This window comes from Alligator sinensis, unplaced genomic scaffold (genome assembly GCF_000455745.1).
Source record: "Alligator sinensis unplaced genomic scaffold, ASM45574v1 scaffold174_1, whole genome shotgun sequence".
In the NCBI taxonomy this organism is placed as follows: domain Eukaryota; kingdom Metazoa; phylum Chordata; order Crocodylia; family Alligatoridae; genus Alligator; species Alligator sinensis.
The window spans coordinates 393,761-410,070 of NW_005842516.1; the positions used below are offsets into that span (position 1 = coordinate 393,761).

Below are 16,310 nucleotides of genomic sequence, written 5' to 3' on the forward strand. Positions count from 1 at the left end.
GTGTTCTGCATATCAAGAAAATGGAGATTCTGGGTACATAGCCTATGTCAGGGGATGAAGTTTATAGTGGGCCAAGAGTTCAAGAGCACTTTCCTGTTTGCTATTGTTTAACATTGGGCACATTCTGCCGCTCAGAGTCAGTTTTCACAGGCTCCTAAGTGTCACTATTAGTTGCAGAAGAATCATAGGTGCCTAACCACCTCCATCTTGACAACAAAACTAATCTTTGATAGCTGTAATACTTTTTTGGAGATTCCCATGTGACCAATCTGGATTGGTCTCCAAGTGGAGACATGGCAATAGTCCCAATGAACTACTAAATGGCTACATAATTTTTACCTCAGATGACATGCAAAGGTATAACCCCGATGGAAGCCCCTGAGATGTCAAGTTATTTCACAAAGGGTGATCTGTAAAATTTCCTCCTTGGATTATTGGTATTGATTACTAGCAATGGGAGCCCAACAAAAATGGGAGTCAGAAATCAGCCTGGCAAGGTACATGACTCATGGCAGGATATTACAATCAGTCTAAAGATATTAAAATTAAAGGTGTCACAGGTCAGACATTTTAGGTCCAGTACTTCTGTGTGTAGCACCACAGTAAGGTGGTTACACAGCATTTGGTCTAGGAGGTAGCATGCAGGTAGCAGGCACACAATGAATCACCACAGCCCTGTGTGGTGACATCCCACATGCATATTTCCAGGATAACTGTGTTAAGTTGAGAGCAAATATCAATTCCAGAAATGCCCTTGAGATGCTGGGAGAGTACTTTTCTTATACCAGAACTTCCCTGGCCACAATGTGTTGTGTGGTCGCGTTACAATCACTATTATTTGGAATATTTTTCTTTTAATCAAACACATACAGAGGGAAAGAACTCATGAAAAGACTAGGTCCCAAAGGAAACAAACATTCTTTCTTCCGAAATAATTGGCCATCTTGGCATCAGAATAAAATTTCGCTGGTGATATAGAAGTAAAGTAAGTGCATTAGATTCATTTCTGCTCTGGATATCTCCAGCCCTAAAAGTACAAGTCTCTTGTTCAGGAAAGCAACAGAAAGTTACCCTATTTTAATAATTTATAAAGAGAATGAGTGCTGTCTGTCTCTCCTCTCTTTCATTCTTTCTTACAGGAAAGAAGAATGAAGTAGGAAGCATTACATCCCATATTTCCTGGAATCTTCTTTCCACTATTAGGTGAGTTTTTCATATAGTATTTTTATGTAATATGTGCTATTCATTTTGAAATCATATTCATAGTCATGGGAATCATATTTATAGTCATGGGAAGTTCAGTGTCTCCAGCCTCCTCTCCAATAACTTAAAAGCTGTGATTTTCAGAAGGAGCAAAAAAGAATGAGGTGCTTATAGTGTTGATTTTCAACTTTCCATGAGGTTACATTGTGGAGGGTATAAGAATATTGGAGAATAAAGAATAAAGTTGGTTTGTTTAATAATTGCCCACATTCCTCACCTGGAAAGGAAATGGGCAGTCATAAACTTCCTCTCAGTTATTATTTTTATTTACTTTTTAGCTACAAATTCTGCTCTTCAAATTAGCTACCTTATATACCCTATGATTTTAATTCATCAGCAAGCCAAAAAGGGTTATTTTATCCATCCATATTGAAAACTTCATTCAAGATCCAGCTGATCCCTTCCTAGCTGCATGAAACCATTTTACTGTCCACTCCAACCCCCATATCACATACTGTATCTCCTAAATTCTGTTTCCTGGGAGTTCCACTGTTTCATCTATAGATTTCATAGACATTAGGGCTGGAAGGGAACTCGGAAGATCATTGAGTCCAGCCCCCTGCCCAAAGGGCAGGAAGTCAGCTGGGGTCATAGGTTCCCAGCAAGATAAGCATCCAGTTTCATCTTGAAGGTGTTCAATGTAGGCACTTGAACCACCTCCGGTGGCAGGCTGTTCCAGACCTTGGGGGGCTCGGACAGTAAAGCAATTCTTCCTTATGTCCAGCCTGAAACGATCTTGAAGTAGTTTGTGACCATTTGACCTCATCATCCCTTGGGGCGCTCTGGTGAACAAACGTTCCCCCAGATACTGGTGGTCACCCCTGATAAACTTGTAGGTGGCCATCAGATCACCCCTGAGCCTGCGCTTTTTCAGGCTAAAGAGCCCCAGGGCTCTCAGCCTGTCATCGTAGGGTCTGCTTCCCTGACTTCTGATCATGCGCGTGGCTCTTCTCTGGACTCTCTCAAGCTTCTCCACATCCTTTTTGAATTGTGGAGCCCAAAACTGGACACAGTACTCCAGCTGCGGCCTCACTAAGGCCGAGTACAGGGGGAGAATGACGTCCCGGGATTTGCTTGAGAAGCATCTATGGGTGCAAGCCAGCGTTTTGGTCGCTTTACTAGCCGCCACATCGCATTGCAGGCTCATGTTCATCTTGTGGTCAATGATGACCCCCAAGTCTCTTTCTTCCATAGTGCTAGCCAACATAGCACTGCCAAGCCTATAAGGATGCTGTGGGGTTTTTTTTCCCAAGGTGGAGAACCTTGCATTTATCGGCGTTGAACACCATCAGATTCTCGCCCGCCCACTTGCTGAGCCTGTCCAGGTCAGCCTGGATAACCTGCCTGTCTTCTGGTGTGGATGCTTTTCCCCAAAGCTATACCCAGGATTTGTCTCTTCATTGGATATTAAGGTGTCTGATCATTACTCGGCTGTGCAGTTTGTCTAGTTTTAGACTAGTCCTGTGTAAAAAAGTACCATTCACTGTGACCAAGAGTGGTAGAGGCAGATCATAGGTTAGCCTAGAAATAAGATCTTCAGTGTCCAGGAGTATCATGTAGTAGGATTGGACTTTTTTGTAGCAGTGATAGTCCAGGAAATGCCTGAGAGGCAAGGCTTGTTTGCAATATTTTTTATTGGACCAGCTCTATAATTGGGAGAGTTGTTGGACTAGCTTTCAGGCATCAAGTGTCCTTCCTCACACCACTTTATGCCCAAAATATTGTCCAACAGCTCCACAGACTAGATTGCTGGTCCGTTTAAAGATATTGCAAAAAAACCTGGGTCTAAGAAAAGAATGCCAATACTAGAAAGCAGCAAAGACTGATCAGGGAGTGATTCACACTGTATTTGCTGCAAGAAAAATCACTGAAGTCTAGGAAACAATTGATTCAGGTTTGGCAGAGTCCAGCACTGTGAAGAAGAAAGAGAGGAAAGGGAACCAAGGAAAAGTGAGTAGTCTGCTGCTCTATCAAAACAGTCAGAGAAAAGCATTTCAGAGCCAAATGTCTATTACTAAGGATGTCCTGTCCATGCCTCACTGCTTTTTTCCACTGGATGACAGGAATAGGAGTGGAAACCCAGGACCCTCTCTCTTTTTGAGTTGTATCCATCTCCGTAATCCACCCTCTTTCTAGCTCCCTCCAAACCTGGCACCACATATTTTTTCTTCTTGGCTTCCCAATGGTCCACATTCAAGAGGACTGTGCTTGGTTCAAATCCTACCTACAGAACAGGGACAAGAAATCTCTCCATCCCTACACCACTGCTCTAATGATTTGGTTTTTGGCCGACTAGGTGGGAGAACCCTCCTCCTCCAATATCAAATACCTTTCTTTATGTCATTTTTTCTCTGAATACACTACTGGCAACTGCTATGCAGTGATGTGCCTACTGGCAATATCCTATCTTGCTTGCAAGAGGAGAAAACATCCCAAGAATGAAACATATACAGCTATGTTTGGGCATGTAAGCAATTCTTAGATCAGTTAAAATGAACTGGAATTTGATCCTCAGACTCAGAATATAGTGGTCACTTGTCCTGCAGAGGCTGTAATATGACTTCTTCAGGTACTCCAAGGGAAAACTGAGTCCTGCAAGAGGTAGCTCTGTTAGGAAATGTGCTTGCGGGAATGTGCAAATCATTGGAAGTTGTTTCAATGCAAGAAGAATTTGCCAAACACTAGCCTAAGATTTCTTGAATGCTGTGTGACTACTGCAGATACAAACACTCCATCCAATTGCAATGTCCATGTTAATAAAATAGCAGCCATTCATTTCAAAGCCCATATTAATGAAGTACTGGTCATCTTGTCTCTAAGCTCTGACTTAAATTATCTATTGAAATAGCTATTGCTTAGATACTATGAAGTGAAATACTCCAAATATGCCAGATTAGGATAGTTTCATCATAATCAATATCATTACTATATTTGTTTTAGGTTTTTAGTGATATATCCCCCCCCCCCAGCAAACAAAACAAAACAACAACAAAAACAGGAGAAAGAGAAACAGTCTTTCTTTCTCTCTTACGCACATGCTTGCCCCTCTTCCAGTTACATAGTTATTTCTTTGAGAATACACGGGACTGCCTTTAATGTTTTGTCCTGTCATAGTCAGCAACGAAGTAGGAGATGGATTTTATTAGATGAAAGGAAGCTTAAAAATAAATCAAAGACAAGATAAACCCAAAAATTTGAGAAAGCTGATTTTGTTTTTCTGCAGCAGTGATAGTCTTTTCATCTACAATACATTTGTCATTTAAGGTATTTAGAAACACTGAGGTTTGGTAGGGGTGAGAAAGTTACCAATATAGAGAAGTACACTTTCTTTATGGTAATTGATTTCTTTATTCATTTATCCTTTTCAGTCAAAGGTTTGGTGACGAAACGGCCCTGGCAAATCAAACAACTGTCAGCTATTTCATTCTGTCAGGTGTTTCCAGTGACCCACAGATCCAGCCTTTTCTTTTTGTGCTGTTTCTACTTATATACCTACTAACTGTGGTGGGGAATGGGGTGATCATGGCAGTGATAAGAGCTGATCCTCACCTTCACAGCCCTATGTATTTTTTCCTATTCCATTTATCCTTCCTTGATATCTGCTATTCTTCAGCCACTGTCCCAAAGATGCTGCAGAATTTCTTGGCAGATGCTAAAACTATTTCTTTCCCTGGCTGCCTTGCCCAAATGAGCTTAATTTTTCTGGTGTCCTGCACAGAAATTTTCATGATATCAGCAATGGCCTAAGATCGATATGCTGCCATCTGTGACCCACTTCGTTATTTGTGGACCATGAATAAACAAGTCTGTGTGAGACTAGTGACTGGTACATGGCTGATTAGTGCTTTATTTGCACTGATAAACACTGCTCCAGTGTTACATTTACATTTCTGTGCACCCAAGGAAGTGAACCATTTCAGTTGTGAGCTCCCATCTGTACAAGAAGTTTCCTGCACAGAGACCTTCATCAGTAAGATGACATTTATCACTTCAGTTATGATTGTGTGTTTGGTCTCATTCTCCATCACCCTGGTTCCTTACATCTGCATCATCTCCGACATTCTGAAGATACGCTCTGCTGAGGGCCGGAGTAAAGCCTTCTCTACCTGCAGCTCCCACCTCACCGTGGTTGTTCTGTATTATGGGGCTGCTTTGTTTCAATATCTGAGACCCAATTCAGCCTCTTTGGTGGTTCTGGACAGACTCTTTTCCATCCAGTACAGTATCTTAACTCCCATGTTAAATCCTTTCATCTACAGCCTGAGAAACAAGGAGGTAAAGGTAGCTCTGGGGAATATACTAGGGAAAATGTAAAGCATGTGAATGTGTTTCTGACATTTGAAAAGAAACTCATAGGCTAATGGGGACAGAGTTAAAACATTCTGATGTCCTGTAAATGATTGACATGGGCATTTATTTTACAAAAAAATTAAGTTCTCCATTAACTATTAAAATATTTGTACTGGTATGGCCATCCTCAGTCTAACCTTTTCTAAATGTACTGTAGGAACAGAGAAGCATGAAAGTTGATGAAGTAATCTGTAGCCAAGAGTGTCTGAAATAGTATACTTTTTCTTTTCCCATTTTTGTTCCAGGGAGGGAGAATGAGTCTTATGGTTATGGCACTGACTTGAGAAAGTTTGATGCAGTATTAGTAAGTCATATTACCAGAGGACCTACTTCTGCTTCTCACGGGTGAGATTGCCCTGCACTTTCTGCACAACAGGATACACATTCAAGTATTCCTTCAGGAAAACAAGAGTTGGGTTCGGGATCCTCTTTTGTCTTAGTGACATCAAATTCTCAGTTTCCCTTTTCTTGAGACTGACCTTTCCACTAGACAATATAAAAGACTGGGGAGATGCCAGTCTTCACCTTCTCTGTTGGGAAATCTAGGCTACTTTGCAAGCAAAGATTCAAGAGTTAGGGGCCAGAAAAGTAGCAAGAAAGAAGGAGCCCAGGTCTCTAACGAATTGCCTTTAAAGCACAGCTGGAGGTGCTGCTTACTACAACAACACTAAAAGGGGAAACCTGTGTTTTGATCCCTGCTTTCAGGCCTGCTTATCTAGTGATAATACAGAAGAGGAGGAAACAGACTTCTGAGAGTAACTGACCCAATGACTCCTTTCTCCCAACTGAGTCCCATAATCACTAGGCTACACAGTCTTCATGTCTCCTATGCACTCTCTTTCCATCTCTACACTTCTTTTCTGTGTAGAAAATGCCTCTGACCCAGTGAAAGGAGTGGTGGAATGCTCTTGCACGTTAGCCAATATCCCAGTGATAGCAGTGCTATGGTCAGAGATGGGGGTTGATTCCCTTTAGGTTGAAGAGAGCCTGGATATCAGAGATCCCACTCTTTATGTGCCAGGGCATGTCTCTTCCCCTTTCCCTCATAATATCAGTGTCAGTTTAGACCCTTGTAGAATCTGGCCCCACACCTAAAGGGCATTCCAGGTAAGCCCTTATCTTTAGCATGTCCAAGTGGCCAGTTTACATGTCCTATTCAGTGTCTGGATCTTGTGATTCCTGCTTTCCAAACCTGAAAAACAAATCCTTTTTGACCTTAAGTATCCAAGTGTCACCTAGAGACATAACTGATATTTGGGCACAATTCATGCACTCCTTCCCCATGTGCAATGTGGATGTGTACTTGCCCACACAACTACTGGGCATACAGCGTAGGCTGCTCTCTGGCTTGGCAGGGACATGGCTCTGCACACACATAACTAAACATAAGTCTTCAAACTGTATCCTTAGCAAAGGTGAGGAAGAAGAAGAGCCCTCCCTGGACACTGTCTAACCTGTGGCCCGGTACTTAGAGCACTGGTCTGGTACTTTTTTGATTCTATGATTCATTATGAGCCAGAATCAGAGACATGCAGGGTGAAGCCCTCCATGGGTCAGAGGGGACCAACAACCTTAAAGCAGATCATATGATTAGTCAAGGAGCTGAAAGTACACCAACACATCAGTCAAACACCACACAGAAGGAAGCAGAAAGTAGAACAGCAGATTGGGCAAAGGAAAGGGATGAGGGTAGCAATTATGCAGGGTAAAAGATTAAATTGTGACAAGTGGGCCAAAAAAAGATGGTCCCCTCTACACTACATTAAGTCTAAAACGTATGGATGTATTTTACTTTTATTTTAGGTGGGGGAGCATAGAACGGGGGGAGGGGCACTAGAAAAAAACAAAACTCACCTTGTGACACTATGAACTTATTAGAACCCTGATTCTCTTGCTGTGTGTTAAGGCTGTGCGAAACAGCAGCATTCCACTTCAACATCGATTTTGACGCTTTAACAGAACAGTGTTTCGTTTCAAAAGCACTGTGCCATGCTGTGTTGATGAAATGGTTTTGCCGTTTCAACGCTGTTTTGATGTTTTGATCAGACTGCGATCGGGTTGGGGAAGGGAAGTCAGTCTGGCTGAGTTCCCCTCCCCAGGACTGCAATCAGGCTGGGGAAGTGAATTCAGCCAAGATTGGAGCACAGCCCCGGAGGTGGGAGGTGGGCAGAGCCAGCACTGTGCTTCTATTGGCTCTGCCAGGCCCACTGAGTACAGCCCGGCTGCGGGAGAAGGGAAGAGCCAGGGCTGTGCTCCCCACCGGCTGAGCCACATGGGGCTGTGGAGCTTCTGGGAGCACAGCGCTGTCTCCTACCACCTGGCTGGCTGCTTCGAAACTTGAAACATATCGAAAATCTTGAAATGTTTTAACTGCCCTCGTTTTGTTTCAAAGCTGTTTCAATGCCCTTCATTTTATTTTGATTTCGCTGCTCTGAGCTTGAAATAAGTCAAAACAGTGTTGAAACAAAATAGCCAGCAAAATTTCACAGCCCTACTGTGTGTTAAAGCTCTTTTCATAAAACCCCTCTAAGAACATGAGTTGATGGAACTCCTGGTAGCTTCCTGTTTCCTGGGTAGAGTAAGAACATAATCATACCTTTGCATTAGGAAGACAGAACTGCAGTTCCGCTGTTGTTGTAACTGGTCTAAATTTCATACATTTCATAGACATAAGGGCTGGAAGGGACCTCAAAAGATCATTGAGTCCAGCCCCCTGCCCCAGGGGCAGGAAGTCATCTGGGGTCACAGGATCCCAGCAAGATAAACATCCAATTGACTCTTACAGGTATACAGAGTGGGTGCTTGCACCACCTCTGGTGGCAGTTGGTTCCAGGTCTTGGGGGCTCAGACTATAAAGAAGTTATTTCTTATGTCCAGGCTGAAATGGACTTAAAGAAATTTGTGACTGTTTGACCTTGTCAACCCATGGGGCACTATGGTGAACAAACATTCCCCCAGATTCTAATATACGCCCCTTATATACTTATAGGAAGCCACCAGGTCCCCCCTGAGCCTGCACTTTCCCAGGCTGAAGAGTCCTGTAGCTCTCAGCTGCTCATCATAAGGTCTGTTTTCCTTCCCTCTGATCATGCACATGGCTCTCCTTTGGACTCGCTCAAGCTTCTTCACATCCTTTTTAAATTGTGGAGCCCAGAACTGGATACAGTACTCCAGCTGCGGCCTCACCAAGGCTAGTCCCAGTTACTTTGAAAACTCTGAATAAGAAGAGAGTTGAGCAAAGAGAAGTTTGTGTCTGGCTGGCAAAGGGAGAAAGGGGAAGAGGACAAAGCAGAATCCTCAGACTAGACAATGCTAAAGGATGAGATCCTCAAAGGACAAAATCTGCAGTAGCAGCTGCCGAAGACCACCAAATCAGGTGCAAAGCTGCATGAATGAAGTGACACAGGCAAAGGTAGAGAAATCTAGAGGGAGGCATGCAATATTTTTTCTAGAACATTAGAGATGGCACCCTGGCTATAGAGTATGACCTTGAGTGCCTCACTGCTCAAAGATCTGTGACAGTGCAGAAGGGGGTGACTGCAGTGTGCTTGAGACAGGAGATCATTGGCACTGTGAACACATTCTTGAAAGTGTATGATATCATGTGCAAAGGTAGCAGATATTAGACAGGGACATGACTGGAATGTCTGCCTCAGATAGTGACCTGGTGAGTCCACTCTCAGTATACTTTTCTTATACTGAGACCATTCACAATAATTGTCCACTCAGGGAGGGAGAGAGCAGTAGGGCTGTGTGAGACTTCAGAAAGAGCTTCAGATCCAGAGAAGCTTCGGATGCTTCAGCATCCAAAGCAGCATGTCTAGATGGAAGCACTGGCTTCTTTAGGCTTTCCAAAGTGGTTCAGATCTGCACGGTGGTGCAGTTTCACAAGCACTCGTGACATGGGTGCTTGTGCAACTGTCTGTCTTGGGGCGTGGGAGACACTACTGCAGGCCTGGCTGCTAAGCGACTGTGTTACCAGTTACCAATCAATAATGATTTAGTCAGGGACCAGCTCAATACACAGTACCTAGACAATGTAAACAGTCATTTACCATCAATTAACACCTATACAAGCAGAGACTAAAGAGAGGAAAGAATCAATACAGACAATCAACTGCCCCAAGATAGAGACAGTCAGTTGCACAAACACCCATGTTACGAGTTTTGCCTGTCAGCAGCTAGGGATGCAGGGCTCCAGATACCAGAAGCTCTTCACCAATCTCCTCTACAGCTGGCAGGCTTCATGGCCTAAGCAGGGGCTACCATCCCTGCAGCTTTCACCCTGCAGTGTCACCCATGTCATGAGTTTTGCTTGTCTGCAGCTTGAGGTGCAGTTTCCCCAACACCCTTACACCAAACTGCTTGAAACTTGGTAGACTTTGTGGCCTCACCAGGAGCTACCACCCTTGCAGTTTTCATCCCCTGTGGTGTAACACATACATGTGACATAAGTTTTGCTTTCACGAATTTGGGGTACAGTTCCCCCCAAACCCGTGCACCGATCTCCCTGAAACTTGGCAGACTTTATGCTCTCAGCAGAGGCTACCATCTCTGCAAGTTTCATCCAAATCAGACGAAAAAACAACAAAGTTATAGATATTTCATTTATTCCCCATTATACCCTATGGTCGGATCTTCAGGGAGGCTCTGAAGCTTCGGAGTCGCTTCGGCCGGATTGAAGCAGAAACCCAGTCTGGAGCTCCAGATGAGATCCCTGGCATCTGAAGCGGCCAGATCCAAAGCCAGATCAGATCACTGCCGACTCACACAGGCCTAGAGAGCAGCAGAATTTACTAAAGAAGGAATCTCAAATGGAGTTGTAACTAGGTACATCTTTATTCAGCCCCCGTGTGTCTATTCAACAATGCATTTTATAGGCTTTGATCATATACTTGGTTTCAATCTCCATTGTTTTGCCATAGTTTGTTGTTATATATATTTTTGTGTATACTCATATGTTCTCTAATGGCTACAGACACTTATGCTTATGTAGCCCCAAATCCGACCCCTGAAAACCTGTCTCCTGTATATGCCTTCTCTACCAGTCAGTCCAGCTTATTTTAGGCTAAAGGGTGACATTGTTACATGAGGCAAATCAGCTGTTTCCAGGAGGTGTCCTAGAAGAGTTAGTCCTTTTCATTGGGAAAACCCATGAAACCCATAGCTCTCCTCATTCATGCTGTGGGACAATGGTCAGCATGTATTCCCAGGGCTTCAGGGGCCCAAATCTGTATTCCCCAGGGATTCCCAGAAAAGATCAGGCCTCTCAATCCCCTGAAGCACTGGCTCCACTTTCTCCACTTACAAAGACTAGCCCAGGGTAATATCAGGTTTCATCTTCGTAAGCAGAGAAAGCCATGGTCTTCTGCTTCTGAAGACACACTGGGACATCCTGGAAGTGTCTTCATTATCACGGGAACCCAGGATTCCTCACTTACGGACAGGCAGACCAGAGATCATAGGGGCATGTCTCCATAGATAGGAAAACCTCAGGGATTTGAGGGGGAAGAGCCTGTGCAGAAATTCATGGGGTCTGCAAGATTGGACTATTGAGACTCCGGAGCACCTGCTCAAGGCTGATTAAGAGTATGGGCAACTCCAGGCCTCCCACATTCTCCCTCCACAAAGCAAACAGGTGTTGGACACAGAATGTCAGTATAATCTATTATGACCATGGCAACACATTTTGCTCTTTTTGGTCTGGAAATGAGTATCAATGGCTACTCACCTGGCCTGTCTGCTGCCAGAAAATAGCAATATCTGTCCCTACTCTGACAATCTGATTTTCATTTTTTGCCCTTTTCCTCCCCTTAGCTCTTTTCTCAGTCCTGATTTATCCACTCACCACTTCATCTCCCAATGCCACGTTGCTTCCTGCATCAACATGTTAAGTTAGAATCACCCCAGCCCCATTATGTCTCATCTAAACTTCTCATAGATCCACAGCACAATCCTCTCCACACATCTAAACCCTCCAATTGGCTCCATCTCCTGTCATGTTAGGACCACTGGGATTAAATTCCAAAGCAGCCTAATCAGCAGGCAGAGGCAAAGTCCACAGCACTACCAGGAAGCTGGTCAGACCGAGGCCCCTGCCCACCTTGCTTCCTTCCATGAGGACATTGATGAGGAGTCAGGTGACAAGGAGCAACATATGGGAAGTAGCTCTTTATACTAATTTCTTCTTCATATTAAGATCTTGGAAGTACCCCAGTGCTCAACAGTTTTTTTTTTTCCCTTTTGAACTAGCGTATGGGGGAAAAAAAAACAAAAAAAACTTGGGGTACATTAGACCTCCTTCAGGAGCCCTTTCAGACAAAGAGCCTGAGATCCCATAATATAATACAGTATACCCCCAACTTTGGGAATTTCTGAATGCTTAGGGACATTCAGCCAGGAGAATTTCCACACTACACAAGAGACTCAGAAGCAATATTATAATAGGAATTGTTAGACCCCGACTCCATGCAGCACCCAATGACTAGGGAAACGATGATCCAATTGCTCAGGGATCCAGTTCCTCAGGGAGAAAACAGGGAGCAAACACCAGCACACATTGCTCACAACAGCTTTATTCAGAATGGAGACAGCTTTAGACTAGCTCCCAAAGAAACTGGGGAGCCACACTGAACATTAGTTCTTTCCACATTTATACACCTTGGTTCATGCTCATTAACATTTACTCCACCTCTGCCCCTCCTTTGTTCTACCTATATTCCCTCCTATCTCAAGCTCCACCTCTGTTTACGGTTTACTTCATTAGCATGTACTTGCCTATGCATTTCATTCATTTACATGCCTTTTTTCTATGAGCACATGCTCAAGACCATGAACCCGGCTTCTCTTGGTCAACTGCTGTTTGTTGCTGACCCCTTCTTCATTTCCAAGGTCTTACTTCTGCTTTATCTCCTGATGATAGCTGGTGGGCTGCATCTTGTTCTCCTTACACAATAAGTCATATATCCTATACACTACCACATCATTAGGAAACTGCTTGCCTAAGCGTCTTGCAATGTTATTTTTAATATATCATTCTGCCTTGAGGTTAGCAGCTTTGATGGCCACAGGCTAAAGCCTTTATTCAGCTGCAAAGCCAGTGCTCCCCAAGATCCAAATATTATCACCCTAACAAGAATGCCCAACTTTGGGTATATCAACCAGGGGAATAAGTCCCCTTCTTATTCTCTTCAGTAGAAAGCAGGTCATTAGCCAAATGGCTGGCATCCTAAGAGGTTATGATACAGTTTGGGGTGGTGGATAATGAAGTTTGCCTAGTGGGGAGTTGTCATGGGACTAGGATAGATTGTGTAAACTTCCTGAAACCATGAAGATCTTGAGAAATCCTCAATGTCTCAGTCTCTTTTACAGTACAAAACATTCCCCAGATTAATTACTGCATATGTGTACTCCATGACAGTAACCACTACTATCTTTTCAGCATAAATAAGACTAGAAATCAGAGATGTATCATCATCAGAAATTCTGTAAGCAGTCTTTCCTCACTAATGCCTTAATTCTAGTTTGCCTCCAAGTTACCCAAGTGCTGTCCTATTTCACCATGCTTGAATCTCTGAAAAAATGTTTAGTAGGTCAACTTTTATAACGCCTATTCATCTTAGTTTGAAGATTACATTACACAAAGTTTCAGGGAGAGGACCAACCACCTATCTCTTCTATTACCCAACCCTTTGAATCAGTGTTGTTTTTGGGGAACCAACATGGCTAGAATGTTTGAACGCAGATGCCTTATGTACAATCTAGGTGCTAGAGAGGCAAGATGGAATTTGGCTCTAAAGGGGTTTTTGTTCTGTTATTGAAGAAAGAAGTAATTGTGAAAATGATGTTTTTTCCACTTCCCACGAGGAAAAGACCTTCCATAAAAAGGTGGGTGTCTATTTTTGGGAAAAAGGAAAGATACAGCAGAGAGGAAAACTCATCTGTGTGCAGTGATGTTATCCTGGCAAAAGAAAGATTTTTCAGGGGCATTGGCTCAAACATGGTAACAAATCCTGGTTTTTGGCTGCTTCCTACTACAGGTTTACAGGGGATGAGGGGGGCAAGTGAAGTGAGTCTTCAAAAATGGAACTGATTGGAGAATGAGGGGAGAAAACTAGAAGGAATGTGAGGTCTAGGAATATGGGGAGGGTCTAAGATGCATGGCCAATGGGGGCATTTGGGAGGAAGACTGGAGTATGATTATGGGTAAATGATGGTTCAATTTTAGGATTGATACAGACATAGGCAGTTACTTATTGTGTTACCTTAGGCAGGCTGGGGTAACACCAGGTATCCATTACAGTCTGAGTTGTCAGGTGGAGGGTTTAGGCAGTTGCATGATCAGGGAAAATGGTAGTTCAAAATAGGGAGGTCCAAACACAGCAGAAGCACTGTAGCAAATCTGGGATCTGGGAGAAGCAAATCAGAAGTCCAGGAATCAGACACAAGAGTGTGGTTTCTGGGACAAGTCCCACAAGAAGTCAGAGTATTTTTATATTCCCCATGTCAGGGGTGCACAATTCCCATAGGTTTCTCCTGGTCACTTGACTCCACATCAGTGTCCCCATGGGAGGGATTAGGCTGGGCAGCAGTTTGGGCCTGACCTGGTGGCACTGTGGACTTTGCCTCTGCCTGCTGGCTAGACTGTTTGGGGTTTGAATCCTAATGGCCCTAACATGACTAGAGTTGAAACCAATTGGAGAGATTAGACATGTGGAGATGGTTGTGTTGTGGATTCTGCAAAGATTGGGATGAGATTTATGAGATGGGGCTGGGGTAACTAAATTGGCAAGGAGATGAGGGTATAAACATAATATTGGGAGCTAAAGAGGTGAGTGGATAAGGCTGGAACTGGGAAAACAATTAAAAGGAGGAAAAGGGAAAAAATGAAACATGGACTTTAAGAGTTGGAAAAGACATTTCCTTTGCCCCCTTACAAATGTATACTAGAAGAAACTCTTTGCTATGGCAAAAATCAGAAATATTTGTAGCCACAACAAATGTAGTAATAAATTGTCCTTCCCTTCAGTGGCCAACATCTATTTGCTTTGAGGAGGCAGAGTATGGTAAGCTTGGAGCCACCCAAGCTGCCTTTGGCAGGTTTTTGAGGGTCTCTAGGGGCTAATAATGCACACTAGGAATTTCCATGCTGGGTTGGAACCCTAAAGTCCCTGAAGCACCTGCCTGGCTTCCCCTGCCCACAGACATGTGCTCTGAGGTACTTCAGGGCACATCCCCATAAATAGGGAAAGTTTGGGGTTCCCTATCCATGGAGACATGTCCCAGATATCATTGGGATGTATCTCCAAAAGGGGGGAACCCTGGGCTTTCCCCACTTACAAAGACACTTCCAGGATGTCCCATGGCAATGTCACTATGGGCAGAAAAAAAGTATTTCTCTGTTTAAAATGACTCAGCCTGAGATTCCCTGCGGCATACCTCTCTAGGAGGGGGGGCACTGGACAGATGCTCTGGGGCTTGAGGAGCCTGATCCTTTTGTAGGGATATCAGGGCATACAGGATTGGGCCTCTGAACCCCTGGGAAAACATGTTGCCCATTGTCCCACAGTTTTAATGAGCAACACAATGGATGACCTGTATTTTGTTGAATGAGGGGGATCAACTCTCACAGATGTAGGGCACAGGTTTGCAGAAATCAGATTTGGGGGCTACAGAGTTCCATAGTTTCATAGTTGACAGGGTCCAAATGGACCTGAGCAGATCATCAAGTTCAACCCCCTGCCATCGGCAGGAAAGAATTTTGGGATCAAATGACCCCAGCTAGGTGATTATCTAGCCTCCTTTTGAAGACCCCCAGGGTAGGAGCAAGCACCACTTCCCTTAGAAATTGGTTCCAGATCCTAGCTGCCCTAATTGTGAACTAGTGCCTCCTGATGTCTAGCCTGAACCTACTCTCAATCAACTTCATAGTTTCATAGTTTCTCAGGAGGGACCTGAACAGATCATCTAGCCTGACCCCCTGCCACAGGCAGGAATGAATGCTGGGTTCACAAGACCCCAGACAGGTATTCATCCAACCTCCTCTTGAATTTTCCCAAGGTAGGGGCGAGGACCAATTCCCTGGGAAGTTGGTTCCAGATTTTGGCCATCCTAACTCTAAAATATTGCCTTCTGATCTCTAACCTAAGCCTATTCTCCATCAGCTTATGACCTTTGTTCCTTGTCACCCCAGGTGGTGCTGGGGAGAAAAGGGCTCTACCTATTTGCTGTTGATCCCCCCTGATGAGCTTGTAGGCAGCCACCAGCCTCCTTTTGCCGAGGCTGAACAGGTTCAGGTCCTTCAGTCTCTCCTCGTAGGGCCTGTCCTGCTGCCCTCTCACCAAGCGGGTGGCCCTCCTCTGAACCCTCTCCAGGCTGTCCACATCCCTTTTGAAGTCCGGCGCCCAGTACTGGACGCAATACTCCAACTGTGGCCTGACCAAAGTTGCATAGAGGGGGAGCATCACCTCTCTGGACTGGCTTGAGATGCATTTTTGGATGCATGACAAGGTATGGCTGGCCTTGCTGGCTGCGGTCTGGCATTGGCGGCTCATGTTCATCTTGGAGTCAATAATGACTCCAAGATCCCTTTCTGCCTCTATGCTTTCAAGAAGGGAACTACCCAGCCTGTATGTATGCTGTGGATTCCTTCTCCCAAGGTGCAGCACCCTGCATTTGTCTACGTTGAACCCCATCCT

At 44.2% G+C, this 16,310-nt stretch overlaps 1 pseudogene; it reads left to right on the plus strand.

Moving 5' to 3' along the window:
- The first annotated feature begins 508 nt into the window (after positions 1–508).
- On the plus strand, positions 509–5,577 carry LOC106722644 (annotated as a pseudogene).
- Positions 5,578–16,310: the final 10,733 nt, after the last annotated feature.